Source organism: Ursus arctos, unplaced genomic scaffold (genome assembly GCF_023065955.2).
Source record: "Ursus arctos isolate Adak ecotype North America unplaced genomic scaffold, UrsArc2.0 scaffold_5, whole genome shotgun sequence".
Classification (NCBI taxonomy): Eukaryota; Metazoa; Chordata; class Mammalia; order Carnivora; family Ursidae; genus Ursus; species Ursus arctos.
Window position 1 is genome coordinate 70,931,082 of NW_026623067.1, and position 14,694 is coordinate 70,945,775.

The 14,694-nt window shown below is 35.4% G+C and overlaps 1 long non-coding RNA gene across 1 annotated transcript in view; it reads right to left on the reverse strand.

The window, feature by feature from the left end:
- Nucleotides 1-14,694, reverse strand: part of LOC113255117 (uncharacterized) — a 913,389-nt gene that overhangs the window by 103,870 nt on the left and 794,825 nt on the right. The window contains exon 24 of the long non-coding RNA XR_007190393.2: nt 13,866-13,890. This is a non-coding gene — a long non-coding RNA (uncharacterized LOC113255117). The remainder of the gene's footprint in view (nt 1-13,865; nt 13,891-14,694) is intronic.

A 14,694-nucleotide genomic window follows, 5' to 3' on the forward strand; every position in this document is an offset into this window, starting at 1 on the left:
CAGCTGTGTGTCTGTTTTAGAAAATTGTCAGATGACTGCTGTCTTACTACCATTGCAATTCAATTGGATTTCACTTTAACTCTGCAAATGTTCACTCATTCTGCTATGTGCAAGGAACTCTGCTGTTCACCAGGACATGCATATCTAAGCAGGACACAATCTGTGATGTAGTCAGCCTTACCATCCAGCAGGAAAATAAGAGTTTTCCATAAATACTTGCTTCATAGAACACATACTATGTCCCAAATAAGTTAAATATTAACTTAGTTATTCCCCTTTTATGAGATTTGCATCCAAACTTGAAAACAAATACCATGAACAAGAAAGTACATTAGCTAGAATTGTTATATTCACTGTGAAATGACAACATAGTACTCATAAATTGTTGTGTATGAATTTTCTATAACTTTAACAAGCACACATTGTTCTAAGAAATATTTGAAAATAATTACAATCACAGGTTTCATTAAGCAGCTGACTCAGTCAAGGCTGCAAGCCCCTGTATCTCTCAGTACGGTTGCCTTGGGCTAACTGGAACTCACAGAGGAACAACTGGCTCCTGGACCCTCATCGAGTCCTTGGGAATGTTTTATGAAAATTCAGGCATCCACGATAACATGAATGACTCTGAAATAATTTTTTTTGCTTTAAATATTTTTGTCATAAAACTATACTTGTGTTATTGCTGTCTATGTTGGCAGTAGTGTTTTAAGTCAACAGAATTTCCTATAAAACAAAACGAAAAGACAGTGACTCACTAATCTGTTTAAAGCAGACAAAACATTAGATAAAGCAACAGAAATTGTTCCAAGGTTTTATGTTTTCCCTTCTCTCTCTCTGTTTCGTTCTTTTTTTCTTTTCCTTCTTTCTTCCTTTTTCTCCTTTGGTTTTTGTCCATTTAGATTTACTTCTGCAATTAAGTTTGCCTCAATAGTTTTGTGATACATAAGGTTAACTGTCACCCTCAAAATATTCCAATGCGGTCTTCCCCCTCCCATCATCATCTGGTGTTCCATAGACGTAAACAGAATATAGCATATAAGGACTGGGAAGAAAGTGCAATAAAATTAAAATTTATGCGGAGATTTTGTTGTTGTAGAAATCTTTATCTTTTACAAGAGAGGCCAACTGCCAGCAAAAGCAACTGGCAAAATAGCACACAAGCTGGTAAGGGGCTGGATGTTAATATCTGAACTATGATTCTTTAAATCTGGGGGGATGGGAATACCTTATCTCCCCCATGCTAGGGTAACACCTCATGAAACAGACCTGAATAACAGTTATTCAGTGCTCAAAAAGATTCTTTGTATGTTTGTGGGATGATGCAACTTCCAAGTGGAATATTTTTGAAACGGTATTGTTAAGCAAATATTAGACTGTTACAGTAGACTTTCAGTGCTACATATATTCCTGCTTGATTTGTGACCTCTACAGAACAAGCAATCCAGAGGATATAGAGAGACAAATTTCAGAAAGAATAGCTTCTTTCTAACTTTAATGTGGACAGAGTAAATTATGCTTTCCTTCTTGAAAAATAAAATTAAAAGCCAGAAGCCTTTTTTTATTGTTTATTTTTTGTTGCTATTCCCTGTCTAGACACAAATTCAGGATACCAGATGAGCATCTAAGATCTGACAAAGAAGTAGCAATTTGGTGGCCTTATGCATGTCTGGGTATAGTGTCATTATAAAAGTTCCCTGCACATGTTGCTCACTACTACAACTAGTTTATGGTTTAATAATGATAAAAGAAGAACTTGTCCTGGGTGAGAAATAAACAAAGAACCATAAAAGAAGTGATCCTCATTAAAGGGCCACCTCACAGATTTCAGGCTCCTTTCCTTTGCCCTACCTTTTGTACCTAGTCCCACCTGTAAGGATGCCAGGTAAGGCCAGGATTGAAAGACTGTGATTAGAGATGTCAGAATTCATTTTGCAAAATGTTTTCCTTCATCAGTAGGTGTTTTTATTTTCCCAAAGGGGTAAAAAGTCATTCACTTTGTTTCTCATTTATTTGAATAGAATCACTTGATGTAATAGTGAAGCAGTGCCTGTTTGCTAGTCACTATCATAATAAAAGAGGATTCCATTTTACATAAGCCATAATTTTGCCACCCTCCCAGAGGTGAGCAATAATAAAAGTGTGGGTATCATACATCTGAAAAATGCAGAGGATCAGCTTTCACGGACTCTAATCAGAAATTAAAATTTACTCCTATAGGCTAGAGCCTGTGAACTTCACTGACCTGCATCTAGATGGGGCAAACTTCCATAATTTTCAGGATGGGAGGAAAACACCCACACATATTTCAGAAAATATTATGGTTTCCATTCTAATCTAAGAAGTAAATAGAGCTCTGGGTTTTGACAGATTCACCGCTGCAATGTGTTGGGAAAGAAGAACAGAAAAAAGGATGGGACTGACCCCCATCTCACTGCCTAATTTTGCCAAAAGGAAAACAGACTCAGTGCCATCGGTATGTGGCACACGACTTCTCTTTGTCCTTTCTAAAACGATGGTGTTTAAAAGCATGTGCTGGAGTCGCAAAATTTCCCAGGTCAGTTTACAAAGAAAAAGGGATCTTCCAACCATAGCTCTGGATGCGGGTACTTGCTGCAGCAATGAATTTGAGAAGGTGACAGGTTACATAATGGGTTTGCAGTTATGATTGCACCTGGCCCTGGAAGGTGGCCATGCCATGAAAAGAGAGTATCAGCTCACTTGCACTGGTGAACAACAAGCTAGTGCTGCCGTTGCACACTTGATAAGCTGCTCTTGTTATTAGGGACACTGATTCAGCTGTTCCAGCTGTATATGCTTTTGTTTGTTCTTACTTGCTCACCATATATAATGATTTCCTCAGATACACAAGAATACTTGGACTTCGCTTTTATTTAGAAACTGTTTTTTTTTATACATGAGTGATTGTTGAGTATTCAATTACAGCTGAATTTGAAATGGTTGGGATCCAATTCTAATTGATTTCAGTGAAAATCAATAGAGTTTCTAATCAAGCAGATAGAGCTGTATGAAGGTCAATGCTGAATGACTAGTTAAACCTCTACCATTTTTACTCATGTCTAAATCAATAAGCAGTATTTCATTTCATTTTTAACTGGATCTTTTTGCGTCTTGAATTGAGGCATTTATAGCAGTTTGCTGACATTCAAATGATGTGTATTATTTTGTTAACCTGTACATTCCAGGCCAGATAGAAGCACTTAAAATGTAAAAGTTATGAACAGAAGTACCCAGGAAGATTTTTAAATCTAAGGAACATTTTTTAGGGGAGGTGAACAAAACCAGGAGCTATTTGACAATAGGTGTTCAGACTGCCGGTTTATGGTAAACAAAAGAAGTTTAGTGTTGTTGTTGGTTTTTTTTTTCTTAAATTCATAATATCATGATTACAGAGCATCACTGCAAAGAGGGTTAGGCTTCAGAAGATAACCAGACAAACCAGTTCTTAAGAGGGTGGCTGATTGGCTGCTTTGCTAAAGATAAATTTTTCCTCTTCCAAATATTCTGAAAAAAAAAAAAAGTAGACTAATAGCGAGAAGTGTAGTGATTTGCACATTATCCAAGCCATTGAGTTATTCCTGCCTGTCCTCATTCTGGTTCTTGATTTGCAGGCCAGCTATGCTCTGCAGCTGGAGCAAATTATATCAGAGAAGTGCTGATGTGACCACAAGTTGACAAAAGGACATGATTTCTAGTAGCAAAAAAGCAACTAGATTTTATGAAATTGTATCTAATAATGTTGTTTAACTCATGGATCCTGCATCTGACGCCTGCTTTTTATCCAGTCCTTTCAGCGGCCCTTTGTTAACAGTCACTCAGAAGAGGAAATAAAATGTAGCCATTGAAATAAAAATTGCTCTACTCTTTTTAATAGCTCAGCTGCAGGCTCTATTGTTTTATTTAATGGATTGTGTAACTGAAGTCTCTCCTCCTGATGATTCCCATTTGGCTTCTGAGTCCCCAAACTCTGTCAGAATCTTGGGGGTTCCAGAAAGGAGGGGAGTCTGGTGTTTTGCTTTTTCAGAATACAAGTGGATAGTAAAAGTACTAAGATTCTTTAAAATGTAATTCCCACTATGGACTTTACAGTACTCTGTGCAAGAAACAGAGCTTTCGCATCAAAAGTAAGCAAGATTAGACTGTCCCTAGATTCAAAAATTCTAGTTCACGACAGAGAAGTTTGCTTGGCTTAAGTACACAGAGGCAAGTAGGGTTGGAGGCAGTGGCAAAGAGATAAAAAGGAAATAGAGAGACTGGAATAAATAATTGTCTTCACTCTTGTCAAAATCACTGCTGTCCTCTAATTGATAGATGTGTTCTCTGCCCTAGATTCCCTGCAGTGGGTCCTTCTCTACTCCTCCCTATCCATGGCCAACGTGCAAAGTATACCTACAAGTCATTTGACTTACTGCCATTCTAAAGAGTATCACATGAATATTATATTTTAAATTTTAAAATGTTTTTTGGTTCTTCAGAGCAGTTACGATGTGTCTGGATTCTGCTGGAAGGATTACAGGTGACTTTAAAAATATGTATTTTGCTTCTGCTTTTTAAAGATAAATTGCATTATGGGTATATTCAAAAGATCAAAGTTAAAGAAAAGTGCCTCCTATATACGAAAGGTGATATAAAATACCAAGGGAAAGGATCGACTCCTCTGTTCCATACTACTTATAAACATCTTAAACATGAATGAATTGCAGACTATTTACGTGACTAAAATAAGCTGTTATGTGATGGTTCTTGGAGGATTCTGCAAAAAGCTTTTATCATGTATTTCTGTCCTGCCTTGATATGTTCCTTCAAAGCAGGTTCATTGTTTTAGGAGGTAGAGGAGAAAGATTTGTTAAATCCTGAAGTGTAAGAAGCCTTTCAGCTGAGGAAGATACACAATGTACAAAGCAGTTAAAACAAATCATACAGTATAACCTGTTAAGGATGTAATTGAGATACATGTAATCATTAACCTTGGAACAGACTGGGAATCCGTTAATGAATCAAATCAATACCCTCTCCACTGATCCATAATAATTTGAAAGAAATGAAAAATTTAACAGTTACTGTATGTGAGGTTATCGTGGGCTGCAATTAGCTAGCCTCCAGGAGATTATGTTACCTAGTTACCAGAAGGTAGGTATAATTTCCGTAGATGTTCTGGAAAGATTGTCATAAAGACAGGTGTCAGACGTGGAAATGGGTCAGGAAAAGATATTTGCTACGGCCAAAACCTGGGTTATCTTTCTGTTATTTCATTCCATACATCCTTCTTAGAACATTTCCTACTTCCAGTTAATATGGATGAATTGCTTTGAAAAGACATTACAATTGAATTTTGTCAGTAAAAAAAAAAAAAAAAAAGTGATTATCTCTTTTTATATCTTACTACCCATCTAGATTTCACATGAGATGGCAAAGAGGTCAAGGCAAAAATTCTACATTTGGTAACAGAATAACACATGAGCTTTCTGCTGGAGGCAAGATACTTGTGTATGAAAATATTTCATGTTTGTACAACTCCCTCATCTTAACATTCCCAGCATGGTCATTATTGCCAGTGTAATTTTATAAAAGGATAGTGGAAAGAAGTGAATGTTTCTGAATCCCCACATTTTTATGCCCCCATTTTACAAGTAGTATGCGGCGCCCTACAAAATAGTGTGGAGAGAACAAAATGATCCCAGGGCCCATGGCTTTTACATACATTGCTTTTATGTAAATCTTAGAAGCAACAGTCTCAGTATGTGAACTTCCATAGGCAAATCTCAATTTAGGGGAGATATAAAAAGAGATATTGCCATTCTCTAGGGAATCAGTAAATAAAACGGAGAACAGAATTTTAAAAAATGCATGTAAAATATATGCGTATGGAAATGTTAAGAGCCTTATTTTATAATGCCAAGGAGGGCACAAGATAAAAACTGTTGTCATTTGTTTCCAGGGAAAGCAGTCGGTGAGACCCAGGCACAGTAGGATAGTTAGTTAGCTACCACATGTAAAGCTGAGAGCAGATGGTGCCGTTGATATAGAGCGCAGGAATGTGCGTGTGTATGCGGGTGCGTTTCTGTGCGTGTGCGTGTGGAAACCAGCAAGGAGTTTGACACTGATGTACTCCATCAAGTCCAGTTATAAAGAACAAGTAGATAGAACAACATTCTGTGCATCTGGCAGCCTAACTAGCTCTGTCAATCTGTGGATACTGCTGACATTGTACTATAAGCTTCGATTCCATCTGTGTTGTTTATTTTGAGCTGGATTTACTGCACACTATGTGAATTGATGATGGCTAGAAGGTCCAAAAGATTCTGAGTCTGTTTAAAGTTCCAAGGTGTCAAATTACACAGGCTTGTGTCACGAACATTATGAAAGGGTAAGTGGAGAGGCAAACTGATTTCAGTATTTGTGAGACGTCCAAGAAAAATTGCCGAAAATATAGATGAAGAAGGTTTATGAAAACATCTAAAGAGTACATATGAACTCCTGCAATCAAATGTTTCTTTTTCAAGTTGTATTGTGTCATTTTAAAAAATTCAAAATATGTACAAACAAATAGACAAGTCAAATCAGCTCTCCACTCTGAGGTTGTGACATGCATATTATTCAAAACTTCCTGATCAGAACCATATAAATTTGCCAGAATAAAGGAACGGACTTAATGGGTTAGGGTTGCACCTGCCTTCTTTCTGAATCATTAGAACTGAGGAACAAGTATATTTCTGTACATTTACTGTTAAGTTATTCTGTGACATTCTTTTCTTGCTTCAGTTTCTTTCCCTATAATAAGGTATTTATAAATCTTTCTACTATACAGTTAAGGGACAGGCTTTGCTATCTTCACCCAGAAATCATTAAAGAGTCGAGAATACAATTTTTAATGAAAATTATATACATTTATATGAGGAAGAACAGCACTGTTTGATGTATGTCATCTATATCAAGGCTTTTGTTTATTTTCATTTTCAGCATAATGTGCAGCTGAATGCTATGTCTGTATAATGCCAGAACATTCCTATGAACTTGAAGAAAAGAGATTTAATGATTCAGGTGTTACATAAGCATCTGCATATCTTATGTCATTCAATTCTTATAGCTGTTCTTGTCTGCTTGTGTGGTGAGTAGCCCGGATTAAAATTTTCCTGAACCACAAATGATACAGACTAGACTATATGCAATTTGGCTTGTAGTCACTGAATGAAAAAGCATTCTGCTTATAGTATACAAATTTCAATTCATGCTTTCAATCCCCATTCAGTTAGTGGTTAGTTACGGATTAATTGTGTCACTGAATACAGATATATGTAACTCTGTCCTTAAAGGGAAAAAATTTAATCATCCCGCCTCATCCATCTCAGAGCTAGGCCATCAGACAGAATCTATGAAAGTGGTTCAATTGTTTGGCAGTGTTTAATATTCATTGTTTATAAGTATTCATATTCATAATATATGCTAGTTAATGTAAAATACACAGCTTATATACTATATGATCCTTATCCTCAAGAAACTAATTATCTAATTGATGAGTTAAGACATTCTTATAAAAATGTCAAATAGCAATACATATGTTAAATATCAGTTAAAAAACACAAGGTGACACAAAGTAGACTAAACTTAAGGTGAAAAACATCACAACAGTCTTCTATACTGCTAGGTAGCAGACTGGAGGCTTCGTCTCCATTAGGTATCTCACCTAACTTCTCAACCCTGTGAAATGTCCTTGCACTTTTCAGGGAAGACAGGGGCTGGGGAAGTAGATTATCTGGGTCACAAAGCCACTGAGTGACTAAACAAGGTTTTTCTTCAGCTCACCTCCATAAACATATATTGAACATCTGTTTTGTACCAGGCATAGTATTTGGCACTGGGATAAATAAAATTAAAAACCAGTTTGAGTAAGTGTGCAGGCTTCTAAGGAATAGATATAAAAAGTTTAATGTGAGCATAATGTCGTAAGTGCTGAAATAGATGTGTGCATATGGAACGAGGAGAACAGAGAGGGCACCTAACTTAGAAAGCTGATGAAGCTAGACAGGGAAGGAAAAGGTGACAGGCTTCCCAGACAGGCACACGCGTGACAGGGAGAGTGGGAAATGCAGCTCTGTGGCACATGCTAGTAACTCAGTTAGGCCACCGAGGGCAACACATTGAATATTACACATTTATAACAGCAAGTAATCCCAGGAACTGAGGTAATAAGGAAAGGTTTGAATGACGTTGGCCTTGACTTATGAAGGGTGGGTAGATTCTGAATAGAGAGATAAGGAATAATTGGATATTGTACGGAAAGGCAAAAGAGACCAACAAATACTTGCAGATAAAGATGTATAAAACCAATACGATGAAGGGATGCGCAGGCAAATATGGCTGAATGTTCATTTTCCATTTTTGGCTATCAGTTCCCATGTAGAAACTTGAAATTTGTTATTCCTAGAACTAATCCATCTCTAAAATTTTAAATTTCCCTCTCTGGCAACAATTTCTTAGCCTTCCAGGTTTCATTCAGTCATCTCCATTATCCAAACTGATCAAGACCTTTAGTCCCTTAATTCTGAAAAGTGTGTATCTCCATTAGCCCTGATCTAATTCCCAACTGATTGAGACTCCCTGGTCTACTACTTCAATCTCTTTTTTCACCTCAAAGTCCTTCCCAGATTTTCCTTCTGTATCACCATCTTCGTGGAAAATCCTCAAGATTAGATCAATTCTTCCTTGTTCTGGCTCTCTTTCCCATTATTCAAGAGACAGTTATTGTCTCTATTCTCCTTTATGCTGGCCACCTTTCTACCTTCAGCTTACTGTCTCTCCATGAAGAAAACAGAACCCATAATCAAGCAAATGAACATCAGTACCCACTGCTTCTAACTCTTCCATCCCAGGTGTAGAGGTGTTATTCCTCATACATGAGAGGCCAATCCTTCTCCCTCTCCCTGCCCCCCACACACCCGTCTTGGGTTGTTAAGGGTCATAGTAGCTCAAAAATCCTGTATTTTTTAGATTCTTATATTTTTAACTGGATTTTCTCAAATAATATTGTTTCAATATTCTTAAGTCTCTCCAATTTTAAAAATAAACCACCATCCTCATCCTCAAGTCACTTTTTAAATACTGTCTTATCTCTTCCTTTTATAGACAAACTTTTTGAAAAAGTGGCCTAGAGTCACTGTTTTACCCTTGCCTCATTTTCTAAGCATTCCTTAACCCACTGCAATCTGGAAACCACCCCCAAGAATTTCCTGAAACTGTTCTTGTTAAGGTCATCAATGATGTCTTATTTCTAAATCTGTTCTTACCTTATTTTACTTGTAAAATTTGATATTCCTAATTCCTCCTCTTTGAACACATTTTTTTTTTTGGTTCAGTAATATAACACTCTGTCATTTTCTTTGTAGACTCTTCTTTCACTGCCATTTTCCTAAATATTAGTGTCTTCAGGGCTATCTCTTAAACCCTTGGCTTGTATCAGTATACTCCTTCTACCTGAATAATATAATTTATAGCTTTAATTGCTATCTACATGCTTGTAGCTTCACTTACCACCTCCATGTGAAAGAATCTAATCCAAGGAATAAGTCCTCAACTATTATCTTTTTGATGAGCTTCAGTCAATCCTACATATTTAACTACTCAACTTCTCTGCTTCAATGTCCCATAACTATATGGAATTACATGTCTAAAACTGAATGTATAATCTCCTTCCCTCCTCCTTCCAGACAAACTTCCTAAATATTTCTCAAATCCGTGAACTTTTTTTTCTAAAAACGTTCTTCTCATTCAGACTAAGGTAAATTAAGTGACCTAGTCATTTAAGACATTTATTATTGAGTATGAAAGTTATAATTCAGAGAGATAAAGGAAACAATTAAAATTAAATGGACCCAACAATATACTTCTTCAAATTGTAACAGTTGAATGAACCACAGCTAAAATACTAAATTTCAAAAGCCTAAGTGATAAGAAATACTTTAAGCAAGTTAAAGACAAAAAGCCTTTCCTTTTTATCTTCATATTCTTAGCTCTAAGCACTGTGAACCACAAAAGAGTTGCTGGTCAATTAATCCTTCTTTAATAAATTAGTAGGTTTGTTTTTCAATACTGCAGAAAAGTAAGAAGCAGTACAGGATTGTCACCAAATAATTCACATACTATTATGACTCTCCTATAACTTTTCTGTATTCTGAATGGCTGATGAACTGAGGATGTCAAGACTTTTCCTATTTATGTCTGATGGAATTACAGATTTCCTTAAAACATAATAATAAAGGAATATCAGGCATTACAATGATTAGCCAAACTAACTTTGTATAAAAACAAAGCTCTACTCTATAGCCTTAGTCTGCAAAACTGACCACTGTCATAGGGATTTTTCTTACTAGCTCACCCGCCTATCACCATAAATGGAAAACTAGCATTTTATACAGTTGCTAATGAAGAAAGTGGATTCTCCTTTAGACGAAACAAACTTTATCTTCTTTTTCCTCAATAAAGTCATTTCCTTCCCGATCAGTGAGTATGGACTAAAATGTTGATAGAAACTGGTAAGTCCAGTTCAACTTTAAGTAATTCTCTGGACCTAGAGCAAACTGGACCTAAATTTTACTGTGGTGTCATCCTTCTATTGTGAAATATGCAGATATAAAGGATAGAATAGAAAACCTAAGTGCATAATTTAATGAATTACAATAAATCAAATATCTCTGTAATCACCACCAGGTTACAAAATAGAAGTTTCCCAACAGTCTACCCAACTGCAACACCTTCCCTCCTACTCTGTTTGGATGTTTATGGCAATCTTTTCCTTGCTTTTCTTTGTAGTTTTATCACCTGAAAATGTATCAGTAAATAATATAACTCAGTCTTGCCTGTTGTGAACTTTATATAAATGGAATCATAATTATATATTTATTTGGTGTGACTTCTGACCTCTTTCATCCAGTGTTAGCTTTTAAGATTTCTGAGGTGTATCTATCTTTCATTCATTTGAATTGCTGTTAATAATCCTTTGTATGAATATGTGTTATTTTATTTTCCCATCTATTGCCGATCCACATTTTGATTGCTTACAGTTTTTGGGTATTATGAATAAAGATGCTATGGCATTTGTGCATACATATACTAATGTATCTAATCATGCCTTTTTTATGGTATATAATTAGAAGTGAATTGCTGGGTATGAAAAAATATATATCCTTAACTTCACTAAAAACAAAAACAATGAAATTTAAAAAAATTTTTTTACCAGCTGGTTGTACCAGTTTAACTGGTTTTATTTAAGAAAAGAGTTTCTTAAATTCTAAAGGCAAATTCCATCTAGTATTCCATAGTTCACATGGAAAGAAATGCATAGTATGACAAAAATTTCACAATAAAAGGCAAATCAAGTATTAATGCCTAAAAGAGATTTAAAATATTTGTACTTTTTTCTGATGAAAATACATGTTTTTCTCATAAAAGTGCCAAGAATGTATTAACCACATTTTTCTGAATTCTTAGTCAAGCAATAGTGTAAAAGAAAAAGAATACAGAATATTGAATATAACGCTTAGATTTTCATTTTATGGAATTCACATTTCTTTCATAATTTTAGAAATGCTGGAAATTTTGCCTGACATGCAATTAAACAATCACTGTATGGGCTCATACATTGTATGGGTTCTTAATATGTAGCTCCCACTTTTATATTTATAAAATCTCAAGCAGGGGAGGCAGCTTCACACTAAAAACAGCTAATAAAAATAGTACTCTCTTTGACCTGGGAACTACTTGTAAAAAAAAAAAAAAAGTCCCCATGCTTTATCATAAAATCCCTTTTCTTAAATTACATCAGGGTTTTTGGAACCAGCATATGAGAGATTTTTTAGAAAGTATGTGTCACAGTCCTAAAGATGCCACTGAGAAGAAGGTAGATTTGGTCTCTGCTGTCATATAGTTTAGAGTCAGAAGGGAAATGCAGAAGAGGAGAGAAACCGAGATACTATGACAGAGTAAAAAGGCACATTAAAAAGGGCACTTAATCAAGGAAGACCTGAAGGATGAAAAAGGCATGATGGAGAGGGAAGGACAAGCTGTCTTCTAGGAAGAGGAACAATGGCCCAGAAATGAGAAAGGAACGATAGGAGGATCATAAATTCACATAAGCATCTTTGAAGTCAGGCAGACATAGGATGAAATCTCAATTCCTTCAATTAACAGCTGTGCGACTTTGGTTAAGTCACTTACCACTTCTATTTCTCCCTGTAAAATGGGGATAACAGTACTTCAATAAGATCCTTGCAGGGATAAGCTAAGCTAATGTTTACAAAGCAAAAAAACCCTCCACAAAGGTAGATGGCAATTTTTGTAGCAGAATCAGATATTTTGGAGTTAGGTGAGGCGGGATAAGGAGAAATGAGCAGTTTAAGTCATCAAGATCATTTGGGACGTATTAAACAATCTAGTCCTTAATGCTGAGAATAAGAGGGAGCGGCACTGGCACGTCTGCTTCAGAAAGGATACTCAGGGCGAAGGAGAAGTGGTTGGAAGGGGGGAAAAAAGGCAGAAAAACAAGTGAGGACCTGAATAAGGTTAGTGGCAGTATAGATGGTGGGAACTGGATGCATTTAAAAGATGCTGAAAATGAAGGACATCCATTTCTGGCGGTATGACAGATGTGGACTAAAACTCTTCCTTGATATATCTTAATAATTGTGTGTGTGTTTCTGTAGGCATACAGTTTATCTATATGCTTTCTTTAATAAATAAATTAGTATTCAAGTAGGAAAGGAAATGCAAATGCTCTGGGACCAGAAATGCAGCATGGACATGAATCCAGTGAAGTCAGTAAGCAGTGAAGGTTAACTGCTACCCTGGTTGTGTCTACTGATCTAGGGTAGCCTAGAGCTTAGATTTTAATGGCCGGCATATGTGGGGGACAAAAGACAAAAGCCTTCCTCTATATCGACCCCTTACTAACCTCCACACGGATCCTGGATTCATAAAGAGCTACTTCAAGAAAAAGGGTAATCTACAAAATAATACTGTGTAATATTAATATCATATAAGTAGTCTGAAGGCAAAAATCCCTTTGCTAGAAATGAAAAAGGTAATAATAGAATGATAAATGCTTCAATTCATCAGGAAGATGCAATAATTTTAAACTTCCCAACACCTAATAATATAGCTTTAAAATACATGAAGTGAAAATTTGACATCAAAACGAGATATTTCAACACAGTTTACAACTATTGAATCAAGAGGAAATAATCAATAAGGATAAAAAAGATTTTAACGACACTAATATACTAGGTTTTGTTTAATAAATAACACATACGTGTAAAGTACATGTAAACAACTGTACACCCACCTTCTGTTGTTGTTTCAGGAAGTCTTGAAAAATTCAGAGTCCATACACACCGATCAGAATTGCTTAATACTATATTAATGTCTAAATTACTAAAATTTAGTATGTTTAGAAATCAACAAAACCAAAAATATATTAATTTTTTTTAAATCATACATTGCATAAGCAACTCATGGGTCAAAGCAAACTTCATAACAGAAATTAGAAAATATATAGACCTGATCAATAATAAGGAAAATTTCAAATCTTGTGGGATGCAACCAAAAAAATTCTCAAAAGGAAATCTATACCCTTTAATATTGATCTCAGAATTTAAAAAGCTGTATTCAACTTCAGAAGTTAGCAAAAGCATAAAAAACTGAAAAGCACATAAAGTAGGAGTAAGGATATAATAAGGTTAGAATCAGAAATTAATGAAATAGAAAATGAAGTGACTGTTAACAAAGCCAAAAGTTGAACTGTAAGGAAAAAAAAAAAGATAAGATAGAGGTAAATTATTACTGCTTCCATTTACCTTATTCTAGATGTCCCGAAGCTTTCTGTAAAACAAGAAAAATAAATAAGTCTTAGGTGTTAGAAAAGAAGAAACAATACTGTCATAAATAGATGACATAAATCTATATGAAAAACTCAAAAGACCAATTGTTAGAATGAAAGTATAGCAACTTATTATATATAATAAGTATACCATGTTCAAGAATATGTTTATTCAATATTGTGACAATGTCAGTTCTCTGCAAACATACTGATACTTTCAACACAAATTCAACAGGATTTTTCGTAGGCTATGGCAATTTTTAAAAAATGTAAAGGAAAGAGAAAAACATATTCAGGACACTCTTGAAGCAAAGCAAGGTGGACTTGCTCTATTGGACACCCAGACTTATGATGAAGCCACAGATTTAACGGTGTGATTTTGGCATAAGGATAGAAAATATATCAACAAAAGACAGCCACGAAGTAGACCCACCATATAAAAACATGATCCAAAATGGGGAAACTGACACATTGTGCAATCAATGGTAACTGAATAATCAGTTTCTAATTGTAAGAAGAAAAAACGAAAGAAAAGGAAAAAGAAAAGAAGGAAAGAAAAGAAAAGAAAGGGAAGGAGGGAGGGAGTGAGGGAGGAAGGAAGGAAGAAAGAAAAACTCTTTTAGGAAGGAAGGAGGGAAGGAAGGAAGAAACTCTCTGGTATCACATCATACACAAAAATCAATCTCAGATGGGTTAAAATCTTAAATATTGAAGAAATATTTAACATTGTTTAGAAGATTTTATTTATTTATTTGTGTATGTGTGTGAGAGAGAGAGAGAGGGAAAGAGAGAGAACACAAGCAGGG